The 16,078-nt window shown below is 35.8% G+C and overlaps 3 non-coding genes across 3 annotated transcripts; all 3 read left to right on the top strand.

Moving 5' to 3' along the window:
* The first annotated feature begins 2,797 nt into the window (after window positions 1–2,797).
* Trnap-ugg (transfer RNA proline (anticodon UGG)) lies at window positions 2,798–2,869 on the top strand. Its single transcript has one exon. It is a non-coding gene; the product is annotated as a tRNA-Pro (tRNA).
* Window positions 2,870–5,492: 2,623 nt separating this feature from the next.
* On the top strand, window positions 5,493–5,564 carry Trnap-ugg (transfer RNA proline (anticodon UGG)). Its single transcript has one exon. It is a non-coding gene; the product is annotated as a tRNA-Pro (tRNA).
* Window positions 5,565–11,560: 5,996 nt separating this feature from the next.
* On the top strand, window positions 11,561–11,632 carry Trnap-ugg (transfer RNA proline (anticodon UGG)). The gene has a single exon. It is a non-coding gene; the product is annotated as a tRNA-Pro (tRNA).
* The last annotated feature ends 4,446 nt before the right edge of the window (window positions 11,633–16,078 follow it).

Genomic DNA, 16,078 nt, shown 5'->3' on the forward strand with positions numbered 1-16,078 from the left:
AGATCCACTCTAAAGCTATCCTATTCCACCCCACCCCACCCAACTTCGAGTCTGTCAAAGCAGCCTCTAACAAACAAAAGCTTTCTCTCTACTATCAAAACTCACACTATAACAACTCTAAATACACGAGCACCTAACGTACACAGCTCCAGCATTGAACCCCATACGTTAGACCACAGCCATAACCCAATCCTACTAATACTACCCAGAATACTACCACAACTTCCACCGCCCTTACAGATAGAATAATTAACAACAACGCTAGCAATAATGACAATAATAGTAATAATAATATTATTAATACCAATGACTTAGACCTTTCTACCCCCATCTCTAACCTCTCCTCTAACAGTATTATTTCCTCCATTCTTAAAAATAATCCCTAAAATACACCCACTTGTAACTGCCGTCCTGAGTCCATCTGCCCTCTACAACCCCATTGTGGAAGATCTAATGTAATTTATAAATGCACCGACCTCAACACATTACACAATTCTACAGCTGTATACATAGGATCAACCATAAATTTTAAACAACGGTATACAGCTCATCTCAATTCTTTAGATACGAGAAACACAGTAAGTCCACAACACACGCCAGTCACATACATTATCTCAAAAATAGAAATACTCCCTACACTTTGTCATGGTCCATAAAAGATTCAGGGCTTCCATACCAAAGCCTTAAAGAGGCATTCCACATATTAAAACACAACTCGTCAACGCTACTAAACAAATATAATGAGGCCCTAAGTACATGCAACCACCGCTTTTTTCATACCTTCAAATTTACCACAAATCTAAATGCAACCTAAATAATCACACAGTATGTATCCATAAAACTCCGTAGGTAATCTCCAACAACCCTACTTATCTCCATTTTAATTTTTAATCTTTAATTAACTCCCCTATTTTACTTTAAGGGTCACAATCATTTAATACTACATATATAGACATACAAGCGAATACATGTGTGTGAGTGTAAATGTGTGTACAGGTAATTTATGTATGTATGTATGTATGTATGTATGTAGGCATATGTATATATATATATATATATATATATATATATATATATATATATATACATATATACATACATATATGTGCGTGTGTGTATATGTATGTATGTGTACGTGCATATATATATATATATATATATATATATATATGTACAAACATATATGAATGAGTGTGTATATGTGTATATATGTATATGTAAGTATCTGTATGCGCGCATGCGCGTGACTGAAAATGCGTGTGCATCTGCGCGCACGTATGCGCGTGTGCATGTATATATACACGTATGCGCATGCATATTTGTATATGCATACATTCACGGATGCGCGTGAGCATGCATGTGTGTATATGCATGTGTATGTATAGGCGTATGTATATGTGTGTGTATGTATTTTTGTGTGTACATGTATGTTTACATATTCGCACATATATATGTATATGAATGCATGCGTATGTCATACATTCTTTGCTCTCTGCTTCCTATCTATCACTAACCTATCACATACGTCTATTTATAGTAATTTGACATCCTTGTAGTCTTCCCTCCACTTCAGATTTTACTACCAAAACTACTATTCACTTCGGTATCACCCCACCTATACCTTTTCTCTACCTTTTCTCTACCCATCCCTTAATGTAAACGTCCCCAGTGCAAGCCACATATGCGTTTCAAAGACAATCTTAAACACACTTTAATAGATCAATATCGATACTTAAACCTGGGAAGATCATCAAATTGAGAATTGTTGGGGAATATGATTGCCACTGGTGTTAAAGAATTCGAAAACGACTGGATTGCATCCGCTGATTTGGAAATGTAAATATATAGAGAGAATGTGAACTCGCTCTATTTCGTGCGACCTGTGTTGTGTATGCTTCCCAAAGGCCATAAGCATTGTCACAGAGGCGCCCCCGCCGACAAGTGTGGTATCTTGCGCATCAGCAGCAGAGTGCGTTAGTTGGCCTGTGGACTCACTCAGTATTGAATGATCCCAACATCCGATGGTCTGGCTGTTCCTGTAAAGCTGATTTGTAGTCGGAAGGCTAACTTGTAGGTCCCTTGCAGGCCTTGGGTGTCATATAAAACACCATCGACGATTGGCGGACCAAGCGTGAGATGTTTATTAGAGTGCAATGAGTTTAAGAAGTGGTCTTACACGGTCACGAGCTGACTTCCACCAAACACACAAACACACACACACACACACACAAACATACATACATTCACACGCACATACATACATGCATACATACATACATACATACATACATACATACATACATACATACATACATACATATCTCAATTACCATAAGTGCTTACTTTTTCCAGTCGCCAATCTCTCATTTTCTTTTCAGCTACCTTTTCCTCACATCGTGACATCAACCGTGTCATGTTCACTTCTAGCCGCGTGGCAACCATTTTGCCGAAACGGATGTTTTCGTTCTTTAGCACCTGACGGAATCTGCCGATTGAGAAATATCGGCAATTTCCGTCACATGTTGCGCCGTTAAAAATTTTGAGAGTTAATCTATCATATATGAATTGACAAAGCGAAATAAACATCACTTCCAGTTGAGCAATAAAAATCTCTAACAAACTTTTATACTTAGAATCAGTTCTTTTAATAAGATATATTCAATCCCGCACTAAAAGCCCATATTTTCTATGGATCATTTTAATGTATATGAAATATAAATAACAAAAAATAAATAATCCAACGATTACCTGTCAATACGAAGTATGATGATTAATTTTAGGTACTTTTCCAACTTGTGGCTCGTTGGTCTAGGGGTATGATTCTCGCTTTGGGTGCGAGAGGTCCCGGGTTCGAATCCCGGACGAGCCCACAGTTGTTTTGCTTTTTGTGGTTCCGGTTAAATTTTATAAGTGCCTGCATAAGCGTTTGTGTTCTCTTTTAACGCTTCAGTTATTATCTGAATACTAGCTGACTCCGTGCCGTCAAAAATGACGGCTAATTATAGTATTTTATATATATGAATAAGGTACAAAACCAAGTTTTTAGCTTAATTCTTTTATTACTAAGTTTTTTTTTTGCGAAGAATCTATCCGCAACTAACATCCCTTGAATAAAATGTTAAGCTTTCCTTCCTTTTTCTACGACTTAATGCCACATAAAGCTGGCCGTGACTAAATGCAGGAGCAGGCAAGTTAATACCAACTTTTCCGAAGCGACGTTCATGACTTATAGTTGATGTAAAAACTCACTATTCAAAATTTATTACATAAATTTCTTAATATAAATGAATTAGGCACATGAATGAACTGTTAAATGTGTATTTATAATGTACTTTTCAACTGCAGTCGCTTTATATTCTTGATACACCCAGTCAATAATTATTTTCTCTAATGAGTTTGTATACGTATACGTTTGTGTAGATGTGTGATTATAATACACTACTCAATGTTATCTAGTGGTTGTATTTTGAGATGTGTCATCGATCATCGTTACTTACTGAAAGAACGCTGGTTAGTTTATGTATAGTTACTGAAAGACCAGTGGGTAAAAATTAGACTATGGATGGTAAATCAAACTAATACACTTCTCAATGTTATTTAGTGGTTGTATTTTGAAATGTGACATCGATCATCGTTTGTTACTGAAAGAACGCTGGTTCACACATACAAACAGTCACATACTTCCCATGTACACGCACACACATACACACATATACTCACACAGAGTTGAATCGCTGTTTGATTTTTCTTTTCAGTGTTGAATGTTCACCATCCCACTTCCATTACACACACGCACGCACACACACGCACACACACGCACACACACATACACACACACACACACACACACACACACACACACACACACACACACACACACACACAAACAAACATTCACATACCTCCCTTTTACATATACACACATATACTCACAGAGTTGAAACGTTGTTTGCTTTTTTTCACGGTAGAATTTCCATCATCCTACTATCAAGTTTGCCATCACCTCTTCCTTCTTTATTCATCTATCGCCGCTTCCGTTCTCATTCATATGTTGTAACGGAGAAAAACACACGAGTATTATTATAGTAGATACACGATGCTCTCTTTGCCACTTCCTTTCTCTCATTGCTATTACTTTCTCTCATTCCCTCTCAATCATGGCTATTACTCTCACTACTTCTCCTTCACTGACTTACTATTTTCTCTCCTCTCCCTTCACTTATACCACTCTTTCTCTTACTGCTTCCTATTGCGTGATTTTGGACGGACACACACACACATACGCACGCAACACACACACACACACACACACACACACACACACAGACACACACACACACACACACACACATATATATGTTTGCTGAATTTTCTTGAGAACATTCTTAATAGTCAGACCGCAGATATATATATATATATATATATATATATATATATATATATATATATATAATCATAAATATACAGGGGTCAGCATAAGTTGCTTCACCAACATTCTGAAAAATTTAGAAATAGCAGTCAAAGAACTGTTCATTCTAAACTACAATTTTTTCTCTTAGTTAACTCCGACAAAATAAATTAGTTAATAGATACCAAGGTAGCAAAGATCACAAAATGACTGTTGTGTAACTCCTGTTTATGAGGTAGAAACTCTCTACTATCAAAACTTACACTCTAACAGTATTACTTCCTCCATTCTTAAAAATAATCCCTAAAATACACCCACTTGTAACTGCCGTCCTGAGTCCATCTGCCCTCTACAACCCCATTGTGGAAGATCTAATGTAATTTATAAATGCACCGACCTCAACACATTACACAATTCTACAGCTGTATATATAGGATCAACCATAAATTTTAAACAACGGTATACGGCTCATCTCAATTCTTTAGATACGAGAAACACAGTAAGTTCACAACACTCGCCAGTCACATACATTATCTCAAAAATAGAAATACTCCCTACACTTTGTCATGGTCCATAATAGATTCAGGGCTTCCATACCAAAGCCTTAAAGAGGCATTCCACACACATACTTTTTCCAGTCGCCAATCTCTCATTTTCTTTTCAGCTACCTTTTCCTCACATCGTGACATCAACCGTGTCATGTTCACTTCTAGCCGCGTGGCAACCATTTTGCCGAAACGGATGTTTTCGTTCTTTAGCACCTGACGGAATCTGCCGATTGAGAAATATCGGCAATTTCCGTCACATGTTGCGCCGTTAAAAATTTTGAGAGTTAATCTATCATATATGAATTGACAAAGCGAAATAAACATCACTTCCAGTTGAGCAATAAAAATCTCTAACAAACTTTTATACTTAGAATCAGTTCTTTTAATAAGATATATTCAATCCCGCACTAAAAGACCATATTTTCTATGGAACATTTTAAAGTATATGAAATATAAATAACAAAAGATAAATAATCCAGCAATTACCTGTCAATACGGAATATGATGATTAATTTTAGGTACTTTTTTCAACTTGTGGCTCGTTGGTCTAGGGGTATGATTCTCGCTTTGGGTGCGAGAGGTCCCGGGTTCGAATCCCGGACGAGCCCACAGTTGTTTTGCTTTTTGTGGTTCCGGTTAAATTTTATAAGTGCCTGCATAAGCGTTTGTGTTCTCTTTTAACGCTTCAGTTATTATCTGAATACTAGCTGACTCCGTGCCGTCAAAAATGACGGCTAATTATAGTATTTTATATATATGAATAAGGTACGAAACCAAGTTTTTAGCTTAATTCTTTTATTACTAAGTTTTTTTTTTGCGAAGAATCTATCCGCAACTAACATCCCTTGAATAAAATGTTAAGCTTTCCTTCCTTTTTGTACGACTTAATGCCACATAAAGCTGGCCGTGACTAAATGCAGGAGCAGGCAAGTTAATACCAACTTTTCCGAAGCGACGTTCATGACTTATAGTTGATGTAAAAACTCACTATTCAAAATTTATTACATAAATTTCTTAATATAAATGAATTAGGCACATGAATGAACTGTTAAATGTGTATTTATAATGTACTTTTCAACTGCAGTCGCTTTATATTCTTGATACACCCAGTCAATAATTATTTTCTCTAATGAGTTTGTATACGTATACGTTTGTGTAGATGTGTGATTATAATACACTACTCAATGTTATCTAGTGGTTGTATTTTGAGATGTGTCATCGATCATCGTTACTTACTGAAAGAACGCTGGTTAGTTTAGGTATAGTTACTGAAAGACCAGTGGGTAAAAATTAGACTATGGATGGTAAATCAAACTAATACACTTCTCAATGTTATTTAGTGGTTGTATTTTGAAATGTGACATCGATCATCGTTTGTTACTGAAAGAACGCTGGTTCACACATACAAACAGTCACATACTTCCCATGTACACGCACACACATACACACATATACTCACACAGAGTTGAATCGCTGTTTGATTTTTCTTTTCAGTGTTGAATGTTCACCATCCCACTTCCATTACACACACGCACGCACACACACGCACACACACGCACGCACACATACACACACACACACATACACACACACACACAAACAAACATTCACATACCTCCCTTTTACATATACACACATATACTCACAGAGTTGAAACGTTGTTTGCTTTTTTTCACGGTAGAATTTCCATCATCCTACTATCAAGTTTGCCATCACCTCTTCCTTCCTTATTCATCTATCGCCGCTTCCGTTCTCATTCATATGTTGTAACGGAGAAAAACACAAGAGTATTATTATAGTAGATACACGATGCTCTCTTTGCCACTTCCTTTCTCTCATTTCTATTACTTTCTCTCATTCCCTCTCAATCATGGCTATTACTCTCACTACTTCTCCTTCACTGACTTTCTATTTTCTCTCCTCTCCCTTCACTTATACCACTCTTTCTCTTACTCCTTCCTATTGCGTGATTTTGGACGGACACACACACACGCACGCACGCGCACACACACACACACACACACACACACACACACACACACACACATATATGTTTGCTGAATTATCTTGAGAACATTCTTAATAGTCAGACCGCATATATATATATATATATATATATATATATATATATATATATATATATATATATATATATATATATATATATATATATACATATATATATATATATATATATATATAATCATAAATATACAGGGGTCAGCATAAGTTGCTTCACCAACATTCTGAAAAATTTAGAAATAGCAGTCAAAGAACTACTCATTCTAAACTACAATTTTTTCTCTTAGTTAATAATTAACTCCGACAAAATAAATTGGTTAATAGATACCAAGGTACCAAAGATCACAAAATGACTGTTGTGTAACTCCTGTTTATGAGGAAGAAACTCTCTGTTATTTTGGGTAATTGAGTAAATATAAAAATTTAATAAATGGAGTAATACGCATATGTTAAATGAATTCTTTTATTTCCAACATATGTTTCGAAGATTACAAATGGTTTTCTTCCAAAGGAATAGATGATGTTGATAAAGATGTAATCTTCTCTTCTAGACAGAATGAGATAACATAGCCAAGGCTGTGAGGAGTTTTCAGGACATTTATAACGAAATAGTCTCACAGCTGTTTCTGTGATATTATGGATTTCCCTTCATCACAGACGGTGTGAGAAAATATTTGAGTTCGAATTATTATGGAAATGGGGGAGATATGGAATATAGAGGGAAATAAGAGAATGAAAGTAGAAATTAAATATATAAAGATATTGTAGTTGCAGTTCCATTATTCGACGAAAATGGTGTATAGAAGTGGTAAAAAAGTTTCCTGCATATGGTATGTAAGTTGCAATAGCAGTTCTTGTTTATTCATTTCAAAGCATGGAGCCGTAGAAGCAGTGTTGCTCGTTCGAAAGGGTTTTGTGGTGTGAATGAAAATTTGAGAATGTATTGTGGATAGATGGGGGAGGAGAGATGTGTATGATTAGAAAGAGGAATAGGATAGCTTTAGCGTAGATCTATTAAAGATAGAGTAATAGACCCCACACGCACACGTATAACACTAGATCAAAAGCTAAAACAACAAAAACGGCTAACACAAACGAGCCATTCTACCCCGTCCATTTTCCAAAATATAGATAGCACTACTACTTAATACCCCCCCCCCCACCAAAAAAAAAAGAAGTGGTCTATTCTGTGGTATACACCCCACTTCTCACTAAATATTAAGAACTTAGCTAAATCCTTTTTAATATACTGGACTCCAACTTCCCCCGTCAACATCAATATTACTCTATCTTTAATAGATCCACTCTAAAGCTATCCTATTCCACCCCACCCCACTCAACTTCGAGTCTGTCAAACCAGCCTCTAACAAACAAAAGCTTTCTCTCTACTATCAAAACTCACACTATAACAACTCTAAATACACGAGCATCTAACGCACACAGCTCCAGCATTGAACCCCATACGTTAGACCACAGCCATAACCCAATCCTACTAATACTACCCAGAATACTACCACAACTTCCACCGCCCTTACAGATAGAATAATTAACAACAACGATAGCAATAATGACAATAATAGTAATAATAATATTAATAATACTAATGACTTAGACCTTTCTACCCCCATCTCTAACCTCTCCTCTAACAGTATTACTTCCTCCATTCTTAAAAATAATCCCTAAAATACACCCACTTGTAACTGCCGTCCTGTGTCCATCTGCCCTCTACAACCCCATTGTGGAAGATCTAATGTAATTTATAAATACACCGACCTCAACACATTACACAATTCTACAGCTGTATATATAGGATCAACCATAAATTTTAAACAACGGTATACGGCTCATCTCAATTCTTTAGATACGAGAAACACAGTAAGTCCACAACACTCGCCAGTCACATACATTATCTCAAAAATAGAAATACTCCCTACACTTTGTCATGGTCCATAATAGATTCAGGGCTTCCATACCAAAGCCTTAAAGAGGCATTCCACATATTAAAACACAAGTCGTCAACGCTACTAAACAAATATAATGAGGCCCTAAGTACATGCAACCACCGCTTTTTTCATACCTTCAAATTTACCACAAATCTAAATGCAACCTAAATAATCACACAGCATATATCCACAAAACCTCGTAGGTAATCTCCAACAACCCTACTTATCTCCATTTTAATTTTTAATCTTTAATTAACTCCCCTATTTTACTTTAAGGGTCACAATCATTTAATACTACAAATATAGACATACAAGCGAATACATGTGTGTGAGTGTAAATGTGTGTACAGGTAATTTATGTATGTATGTATGTATGTATGTATGTAGGCATATGTATATATATTAGCCTGATAGACTCGGCTATGTCAAGATGGACTTATGTATTCTTCCTCACATTTGGATTTTTATGTATTCTCTCTCCCACTTGGATTTGAAATGTTGCCACATTTATAATATGTCTTCTCTACAGTAATTTTCTGCATTTTCATGCAGCTGAAGATTGCACTTCATATTGCATTTAATGTAATGCTCGCATTACTTAAATAAATTGGAGTAGCATGAAACGTGCGTACTGCAATCACCTTTGAAATCCGTGTTGCTTATTTTTTGATTTTGATCACCTATCCTTTTGGGATACGATATTTGGGTGCCTACGCATAAGTACCATATTCAACCTTGAATCTATATCTAAACCGTCTATATATATATATATATATATATATATAGAATTATAGTATGTTGGAGAAGCAGGTTACTGTCAATCCCTATATATTTATGATTATATATATATATATATATATATATATATATATATATATATATATATATATATATATATATATATATATATACATATATACATACATATATGTGCGTGTGTGTATATGTATGTATGTGTACGTGCATATATATATATATATATATGTACAAACATATATGAATGAGTGTGTATATGTGTATATATGTATATGTAAGTATCTGTATGCGCGCATGCGCGTGACTGTAAATGCGTGTGCATCTGCGCGCACGTATGCGCGTGTGCATGTATATATACAAGTATGCGCATGCATATTTGTATATGAATATATTTACGGATGCGCGTGAGCATGCATGTGTGTATATGCATGTGTATGTATAGGCGTATGTATATGTGTGTGTATGTATCTGTGTGTATATGTATGTTTACATATTCGCACATATATATATGTATATGAATGCATGCGTATGTCATACATTCTTTGCTCTCTGCTTCCTATCTATCACTAACCTATCACATACGTCTATTTATAGTAATTTGACATCCTTGTATTCTTCCCTCCACTTCAGATTTTACTACCAAAACTACTATTCACTTCGGTATCACCCCACCTATACCTTTTCTCTACCTTTTCTCTACCCATCCCTTAATGTAAACGTCCCCAGTGCAAGCCACATATGCGTTTCAAAGACAATCTTAAACACACTTTAATAGATCAATATCGATACTAAAACCTGGGAAGATCATCAAATTGAGAATTGTTGGGGAATATGATTGCCACTGGTGTTAAAGAATTCGAAAACGACTGGATTGCATCCGCTGATTTGGAGATGTAAATATATAGAGAGAATGTGAACTCGCTCTATTTCGTGCGACCAGTGTTGTGTATGCTTCCCAAAGGCCATCAGCATTGTCACAGAGGCGCACCCGCCGACAAGTGTGGTATCTTGCGCATCAGCAGCAGAGTGCGCTAATTGGCCTGTGGACTCACTCAGTATTGAGTGATCCCAACATCCGATGGTCTGGCTGTTCCTGTAAAGCTGATTTGTAGTCGGAAGGCTAACTTGTAGGTCCCTTGCAGGCCTTGGGTGTCATATAAAACACCATCGACGATTGGCGGACCAAGCGTGAGATGTTTATTAGAGTGCAATGAGTTTATGAAGTGGTCTTACACGGTCACGAGCTGACTTCCACCACACACACACACACACACACACACACTCACACACACACACACACACACACACACACACACACAAACATACATACATTCACACGCACATACATACATGCATACATACATACATACATACATACATACATACATACATACATACATACATATCTCAATTACCATAAGTGCTTACTTTTTCCAGTCGCCAATCTCTCATTTTCTTTTCAGCTACCTTTTCCTCACATCGTGACATCAACCGTGTCATGTTCACTTCTAGCCGCGTGGCAACCATTTTGCCGAAACGGATGTTTTCGTTCTTTAGCACCTGACGGAATCTGCCGATTGAGAAATATCGGCAATTTCCGTCACATGTTGCGCCGTTAAAAATTTTGAGTGTTAATCTATCATATATGAATTGACAAAGCGAAATAAACATCACTTCCAGTTGAGCAATAAAAATCTCTAACAAACTTTTATACTTAGAATCAGTTCTTTTAATAAGATATATTCAATCCCGCACTAAAAGCCCATATTTTCTATGGATCATTTTAATGTATATGAAATATAAATAACAAAAAATAAATAATAGAAACGATTACCTGTCAATACGGAGTATGATGATTAATTTTAGGTACTTTTTCAACTTGTGGCTCGTTGGTCTAGGGGTATGATTTTCGCTTTGGGTGCGAGAGGTCCCGGGTTCGAATCCCGGACGAGCCCACAGTTGTTTTGCTTTTTGTGGTTCCGGTTAAATTTTATAAGTGCCTGCATAAGCGTTTGTGTTCTCTTTTAACGCTTTCAGTTATTATCTGAATACTAGCTGACTCCGTGCCGTCAAAAATGACGGCTAATTATAGTATTTTATATATATGAATAAGGTACGAAACCAAGTTTTTAGCTTAATTCTTTTATTACTAAGTTTTTTTTTTGCGAAGAATCTATCCGCAACTAACATCCCTTGAATAAAATGTTAAGCTTTCCTTCCTTTTTGTACGACTTAATGCCACATAAAGCTGGCCGTGACTAAATGCAGGAGCAGGCAAGTTAATACCAACTTTTCCGAAGCGACGTTCATGACTTATAGTTGATGTAAAAACTCACTATTCAAAATTTATTACATAAATTTCTTAATATAAATGAATTAGGCACATGAATGAACTGTTAAATGTGTATTTATAATGTACTTTTCAACTGCAGTCGCTTTATATTCTTGATACACCCAGTCAATAATTATTTTCTCTAATGAGTTTGTATACGTATACGTTTGTGTAGATGTGTGATTATAATACACTACTCAATGTTATCTAGTGGTTGTATTTTGAGATGTGTCATCGATCATCGTTACTTACTGAAAGAACGCTGGTTAGTTTATGTATAGTTACTGAAAGACCAGTGGGTAAAAATTAGACTATGGATGGTAAATCAAACTAATACACTTCTCAATGTTATTTAGTGGTTGTATTTTGAAATGTGACATCGATCATCGTTTGTTACTGAAAGAACGCTGGTTCACACATACAAACAGTCACATACTTCCCATGTACACGCACACACACACACACATATACTCACACAGAGTTGAATCGCTGTTTGATTTTTCTTTTCAGTGTTGAATGTTCACCATCCCACTTCCATTACACACACGCACGCACACACACGCACACACACGCACACACACATACACACACACACACACACACACACACACACACACACACACACACACACACACACACACACAACAAACATTCACATACCTCCCTTTTACATATACACACATATACTCACAGAGTTGAAACGTTGTTTGCTTTTTTTCACGGTAGAATTTCCATCATCCTACTATCAAGTTTGCCATCACCTCTTCCTTCTTTATTCATCTATCGCCGCTTCCGTTCTCATTCATATGTTGTAACGGAGAAAAACACACGAGTATTATTATAGTAGATACACGATGCTCTCTTTGCCACTTCCTTTCTCTCATTGCTATTACTTTCTCTCATTCCCTCTCAATCATGGCTATTACTCTCACTACTTCTCCTTCACTGACTTACTATTTTCTCTCCTCTCCCTTCACTTATACCACTCTTTCTCTTACTGCTTCCTATTGCGTGATTTTGGACGGACACACACACACATACGCACGCAAACACACACACACACACACACACACACACACACACACACACACACATATATATGTTTGCTGAATTTACTTGAGAACATTCTTAATAGTCAGACCGCAGATATATATATATATATATATATATATATATATATATATATATATATATATATATATATATAATCATAAATATACAGGGGTCAGCATAAGTTGCTTCACCAACATTCTGAAAAATTTAGAAATAGCAGTCAAAGAACTATTCATTCTAAACTACAATTTTTTCTCTTAGTTAATAATTAACTCCGACAAAATAAATTGGTTAATAGATACCAAGGTAGCAAAGATCACAAAATGACTGTTGTGTAACTCCTGTTTATGAGGTAGAAACTCTCTGTTATTTTGGGTAATTGAGTAAATATAAAAATTTAATAAATGGAGTAATACGCATATGTTAAATGAATTCTTTTATTTCCAACATATGTTTCGAAGATTACAAATGGTTACTTCCAAAGGAATAGATGATGTTGATAAAGATGTAATCTTCTCTTCTAGACAGAATGAGATAACATAGCCAAGGCTGTGAGGAGTTTTCAGGACATTTATAACGAAATAGTCTCACAGCTGTTTCTGGGATATTATGGATTTCCCTTCATCACAGACGGTGTGAGAAAATATTTGAGTTCGAATTATTATGGAAATGGGGGAGATAGGGAATATAGAGGGAAATAAGAGAATGAAAGTAGAAATTAAATATATAAAGATATTGTAGTTGCAGTTCCATTATTCGACGAAAATGGTGTATATAAGTGGTAAAAAAAAGTTTCCTGCACATGGTATGTAAGTTGCAATAGCAGTTCTTGTTTTTTCATTTCAAAGCATGGAGCCGTAGAATCAGTGTTGCTCGTTCGAAAGGGTTTTGTGGTGTGAATGAAAATTTGAGAATGTATTGTGGATAGATGGGGGAGGAGAGATGTGTATGATTAGAAAGAGGAATAGGATAGCTTTAGCGTAGATCTATTAAAGATAGAGTAATAGACCCCACACGCACACGTATAACACTAGATCAAAAGCTAAAACAGCAAAAACGGCTAACAACAACGAGCCATGCTACCCCGTCCATTTTCCAAAAATATAGATAGCACTACTACTTAATACCCCCCACCCACCAAAAAAAGTGGTGTATGCTCTATTCTGTGGTATACACCCCACTTCTCACTAAATATTAAGAACTTAGCTAAATCCTTTTTAATATACTGGACTCCAACTTCCCCCGTCAACATCAATATTACTCTATCTTTAATAGATCCACTCTAAAGCTATCCTATTCCACCCCACCCCACCCAACTTCGAGTCTGTCAAACCAGCCTCTAACAAACAAAAGCTTTCTCTCTACTATCAAAACTTACACTATAACAATTCTAAATACACGAGCACCTAACGTACACAGCTCCAGCATTGAACCCCATACGTTAGACCACAGCCATAACCCAATCCTACTAATACTACCCAGAATACTACCACAACTTCCACCGCCCTTACAGATAGAATAATTAACAACAACGCTAGCAATAATGACAATAATAGTAATAATAATATTAATAATACTAATGACTTAGACCTTTCTACCCCCATCTCTAACCTCTCCTCTAACAGTATTATTTCCTCCATTCTTAAAAATAATCCCTAAAATACACCCACTTGTAACTGCCGTCCTGAGTCCATCTGCCCTCTACAACCCCATTGTGGAAGATCTAATGTAATTTATAAATGCACCGACCTCAACACATTACACAATTCTACAGCTGTATATATAGGATCAACCATAAATTTTAAACAACGGTATACGGCTCATCTCAATTCTTTAGATACGAGAAACACAGTAAGTCCACAACACTCGCCAGTCACATACATTATCTCAAAAATAGAAATACTCCCTACACTTTGTCATGGTCCATAATAGATTCAGGGCTTCCATACCAAAGCCTTAAAGAGGCATTCCACATATTAGAACACAACTCGTCAACGCTACTAAACAAATATAATGAGGCCCTAAGTACACGCAACCACCGCTTTTTTCATACCTTCAAATTTACCACAAATCTAAATGCAACCTAAATAATCACACAGCATATATCCATAAAACCCCGTAGGTAATCTCCAACAACCCTACTTATCTCCATTTTAATTTTTAATCTTTAATTAACTCCCCTATTTTACTTTAAGGGTCACAATCATTTAATACTACAAATATAGACATACAAGCGAATACATGTGTGAGTGTAAATGTGTGTACAGGTAATTTATGTATGTATGTATGTATGTATGTATGTATGTATGTATGTAGGCATATGTATATATATTAGCCTGATAGACTCGGCTATGTCAAGATGGACTTATGTATTCTTCCTCACATTTGGATTTTTATGTATTCTCTCTCCCACTTGGATTTGAAATGTTGCCACATTTATAAAATGTCTTTTCTACAGTAATTTTCTGCATTTTCATGCAGCTGAAGATTGCTCTTCATATTGCATTTAATGTAATGCTCGCATTACTTAAATAAATTGGAGTAGCATGAAACGTGCGTACTGCAATCACCTTTGAAATCCGTGTTGCTTATTTTTTGATTTTGATCACCTATCATTTTGGGATACGATATTTGGGTGCCTACGCATAAGTACCATATTCAACCTTGAATCTATATCTAAACCGTCTATATATATATATATATATATATATAGAAATATAGTATGTTGGAAAAGCAGGTTACTGTCAATCCCTATATATTTATGATTATATATATATATATATATATATATATACATATATATATATGTACAAACATATATGAATGAGTGTGTATGTGTGTATATATGTATATGTAAGTATCTGTATGCGCGCATGCGCGTGACTGTAAATGCGTGTGCATCTGCGCGCACGTATGCGCGTGTGCATGTATATATACAAGTATGCGCATGCATATTTGTATATGAATATATTTACGGATGCGCGTGAGCAAGCATGTATGTATATGCATGTGTATG

The sequence above is a fragment of the Octopus bimaculoides genome, chromosome 15 (assembly GCF_046866305.1).
Source record: "Octopus bimaculoides isolate indiv1 chromosome 15, ASM4686630v1, whole genome shotgun sequence".
Lineage (NCBI taxonomy): Eukaryota > Metazoa > Mollusca > Cephalopoda > Octopoda > Octopodidae > Octopus > Octopus bimaculoides.